The sequence below is a fragment of the Sinocyclocheilus rhinocerous genome, unplaced genomic scaffold (assembly GCF_001515625.1).
Source record: "Sinocyclocheilus rhinocerous isolate Xijiao unplaced genomic scaffold, SAMN03320098_v1.1 scaffold1154, whole genome shotgun sequence".
Classification (NCBI taxonomy): Eukaryota; Metazoa; Chordata; class Actinopteri; order Cypriniformes; family Cyprinidae; genus Sinocyclocheilus; species Sinocyclocheilus rhinocerous.
The window spans coordinates 58,353-63,180 of record NW_015627356.1 but is presented as its reverse complement, the minus strand read 5'-3'; the positions used below and the strand labels follow the sequence as shown (position 1 = coordinate 63,180).

The window sequence follows — 4,828 nt, the reverse complement described above, 5'->3', positions numbered from 1 at the left end:
GGATGCCGGGCGAACTGAATCGCATAGCCGAGTCTGATGGTCCGCAGGAACCAGCGAGACGGTATGGGTATCCAGGTACCCAGACACCACACAAGCTGGACCAGCAGGACCACCAACCAAAGAGTTTCGATATTTTTCCTATTTAAAACTTGACTCTTCTGTAGTTACATCGTGTACTAAGACCGACGGAAAATGAAAAGTTGTGATTTTCTAGGCCGATATGGCTAGGAACTATACTCTCATTCCGGTGTAATAATCAAGGAACTTTGCTGCCGTTCCATGGGTGCAGCAGGCGCAATGATATTATGCAGCGCCTGAAAATAGGCTAACTTCCGTCAACATAACCAACATGACCACCTGCTTGCACAGGGAGCATGCTGGGGACTATTTTACGGCAGCAAAATTCCTTGATTGTTACGCCGGAATAAGAATGAGAATGCTTTGCATCCAGCTTTGAGAATGAGCGGAATTGTTCCTCAGGAGATCTATAGTGGACTATCTGATGCAATACTGTAGCTGACGGCTGCATGGTCAGAATTTTTTCTCTAATAGTATCGATCTTGGAAGTAAAGAAGTTCATTAAGTCATTACTGCTGTGCTGTTTGGAAATGTCTGTATCTGTTGATGCTTTATTTTTCATTCATTTAGCCACTGTATTGAATAAATGCCTGGGGTTGTTTGTTTTCTTCTCAGAGAGATGAAAAGTAAGCAGATCTAACAGTTTTTAGAGCTTTACTGTAAGTAGAAGTACTTTCTCTCCATGCAAAACAAAATACCTCTAGTTTTGTCTTCTTCCAGCTGCACTCCAGTTTCCAGGCTGCTCTCTTTAAGGTGCAAGTGTGCTCGTTATACCATGGTGTCAGACTGTTTTCCTTAATCTTCTTTAAGCGTAAAGGAGCAATCGTATCTAAAGTGCAAGAAAAGAGAGAGTCATAAGGGCCTTTCGCACCGCTTTAGTTCCAGAACTAAATGTACAGTACTAAAGTACTGGGACGATTTTGCGCGAACTATTTCCCGGTACCATTTAAAGGGTTGCATTCGCACCGACAGTGTGTACTAGGAAGTGACGTAAGCCGGTCGACAGCGACGTCATTTGTGCGCGGCGTTCAACAACAGAAACAAAGAAGAACAACATTAACAACAGGAGGATGGAGGACGCTGTGATCGGAGCTGTGTTTTTGTTGTGTCTCGCGGGTTTCACAATAATGGACATGGAATGTCGACGTATACGTAAAGCAATTGAAAGAACGGACAGAAGGACTAAGAATCTCCAACGACAACTGGCAGTGCTACATTTGCTACAAGTGACTGCACTTGAGCGTCCGTCCATCTATCGCTGTTCTCCATACTTGCGAAATAAGTTGACACAATGTTTACAGTATGTTTACACTGAGTTTTAAATCATGGTGGGTGAGGGCATTTTCGTATGCGTTTGGCCAATCAATGTCTACTTACGTCACAGGTAGTGCCAGTTGTGCTGGTTAGACCCTGCTGTAGGAGCTAATTTGGTTCTCGAAAAAGGCAGTCCAGTACTAAAATCGCACCCAGTCCTGGCGGTGCGAAAACGCCAAAAAGTGGGTAGTTCCACAATTAGTTCTCGTACTATGAAAAGGTTCCCGCGGTGCGAAAGGCCCTATAGCTTCTGTTACAACATCTGTTTTTCTGAACTATTGGATTTGCTGAGGAATTGAGACAAGTCAGGAAGATTTACAAAGCAGTCTTTTAGTGGTAGAAGTGATGATTCTACCATATTTGTAACAAGGAGTTGAATTTGCAGCTTTAGCTATATGGAGTATACACAAGACTAGATAATGATATCGGATCCCTCTGCTGCAGAATTTCAATGCCATTAACATCAATTCCATGTAGCAATATTGTCTAAAGCAGTGTTTCTCGAAGTTAGAAATTCAAATATTGTGACAAAATAAATTTTTTAGGGTGCCACAAGTTTGTTAAAATTTCCAAAGGGTGCCGCGACTAAAAAAAGGTTGGGAAACACTGGTCTAAAGTATGATTATGACAATGAGTAGATCCTGACACGTGTTGTCTGACCCCAATAGAGTGCAAAATGTCTATAAATGCTGATCCCAATGCATCTTTTTCATTATCAACATGGATATTAAAATCACCAACAGTTAAGACTTCATCTGCAGCCAGCACTAACTCAGATAGAAAATCAGCACTTTGATAAAGTCTGTATGGTGCCCTGTATGCAGTAGCCAGTACAAACGTCACAAGGGATTTATCATTAACACTTGTTGCTCTGGATAATGTTATATGAAGTACTATTACTTCAAACGAATTATACTTGAAACCAGACCTCTGAGAAATACTGAACATATTACTATAAATTGTAGCAACACCTCCCCCTTTACCTTTTGGATGTGTCTCATGTTTATAACAGTAATCTTACATTATTTAAAATAATGTAATCATCTGGTTTTGGCCAGGTTTCTGTCAAACAAAGCACATCTAAGTTATGATCTGTGATCATATCATTTACAAAAAGCGCTTTCGTATAGAAAGGGATAGTTCGGGGAACAGACACAGTCTCTATAGTATGATATCTAGGTGAAAGAGTCTCTATGTGCGGAGACCTACCTGAATTCTGTGACTTGAGGCAGTTAGCAGACGGTCAGTTTAGCCAGTCTGTCTGCTTCCTGACCTGGGCTCCAGTTAGTCAAGTACAAACTAGAAGACTATGTGCCATACGCATTATAGACCTCCTTGCCAGTTTTTGTTTTGAAAACAGTAATTATTTTTGCTTTTGTTATGCTGCTATTGGTGTAGAAATTATTAATTTAGGCTTAGGGTTTGGCGATAAGGTTAAAATTGTTTATTTTGATATGTACTTGTTCCAGGACAACAAAAGATGACCAACGAATTCTTCCCTTTGTGGAGATCATATCTTAATCAGGTGGTGCCTTATTATTCACGTATGTCTTCATTTTGCTCTTTTCTTGTCTTTAATAGCACTTACAAAAAAGTAAGGCCAGGCGTAAATGCCAACAGACATAAGGTGAGTGAGAATTTTAAATTTTTAGCATGAGCACACGAAGGGCTCGGATTACCAGTGTCATTCATGCAACACATAACTTACATGCAAAAACCTGCCAAATGTCCTTGTTAGTTGAAAAAATCCCAAATTAATCAGAACTGCGCCATTTTCTCATGAAGAAAAAGGAGGCCATTCAAGGACGGAAGTCTTACACAACACACACCTGGAGCTTGTTAAAGTTTTTTTTTTGAATTCGGGGGAGTGTAACTGAACTATTTCACACATTTGCAAAACATTCTTTTAGACAGAACCAATGTTCTGCTTTGAGAACTATTGATTTTCAGGTCATTCTCAAGTGCTAGTATCCTATATACAGTCATGGCCAAAAGTTTTGGCAGTGACAAATTTTGTGTTTTGCAAAGTTTGCTGCTTAAGCTGTTGTGTTGTTCATTCACATTGTTTCTAGATTACTGTGTAGAGTGATCAGATGCATTTTATTTCGTAACGTGTTTGGTGATTCACACTATGAACTATGTAAGTTCAGCAGACATTTCTAACCCTATTTGCGGATTCAAGGTATGAACAATACATGAGTGCAAATCACATTGCTACATGCATTTTGAATAGAACCTGAAAAGAACCATTTACCGGATCATCAAGAACTTCAAGGAGAGAGGTGAAGAAGTGAAGAAGTCTTCAGGATGTCCCAGAGTGTCCAGCAAGTGCCAGGACCGTCTCCTCCTGAGGAGTCAGCTACGGAATAGTGTCACCACCAGTGCAGAGCTTGCTCAGGAATGAAAGCAGGTTTGTGTGAGAGCATCTGCACGCACAGTGAGGCCAAGACTTGGGCAACGGCCTGGTGTCAAGAAAGGCAGCAAAGAAGCCACTTCTCTCCAAGAAAAACATCAAGGACAGACTGAAATTCTGCAGGAAGTACAAGGATTGGACAGCAGAAGACTGGTGCAAAGTTATTTTCTCTGAAGAAGCTCCCTTCTGACTGTTTGGGACATCTGGAAAATGGATTGTTCAGAGAAGAAAAGGTGAACGCTACCATGAGTCCTGTGTTGTGCCAACAGTGAAGCATCCTGAGACCATCCATGTGTGGGGATGCTTTTCAACCAAGGGAGTGGGCTCTCTCATAATTCTGCCCAAAGGCACTGGCATGAATAAATACACAAAATAATGTTCTTTTTTAGCAACGTCATATGACCCCTTTAAAATGAAAACCTTCCCCAAATTGATTACATATGTTTAACATGTCCAAGCAAAAACTGTAGCAAAATTATCATTTAAATGCTGTTTTTCCTAAATGCATTTAGACTTACAGGACACTTGGGATTGCATTTCCATCATAATACCGTGTGATAATTGTAGCATAATGCAGTGCGAATTTCGAAAATGCATTCTGAACCAATGTTAGGCTATAGCAAAAGAGTAGCAAAATGGTGATTTAAATGTCTTTTAGTTTTCTTAAATGCATTGACACTTACACTTAAGACATTTAAATTACATTTTCATTAAATACCCCGTGATGAATGTAGTTTAAGTCAATGTGGATTTGAAAATGCATTCCGAGCCGCCAACCTGTCAATCATTATATCAAGGCAGGGTTCGGCAACAGTATTCACCATTAACCAAATGCTTTTCACCTGCCTCAACATCACTCACTGTTTGCACGACGATTAATGCACGAGATCAAGCAGACAGTGCAATTCTACACTTATTAACATTACATAACCATTACGCTCACATCTCATGGCTTTTGCAGCATCTCATGCAGGACACAACATTCTAAAAATGCAGCAAGGTAAAATAAGTTCAACTTTAAAA

At 40.3% G+C, this 4,828-nt stretch overlaps 1 pseudogene; it reads left to right on the top strand.

Moving 5' to 3' along the window:
• The window catches only part of LOC107727333 (CMP-N-acetylneuraminate-beta-galactosamide-alpha-2,3-sialyltransferase 1-like), a 17,280-nt pseudogene that overhangs the window by 9,008 nt on the left and 3,444 nt on the right, over positions 1–4,828 (top strand).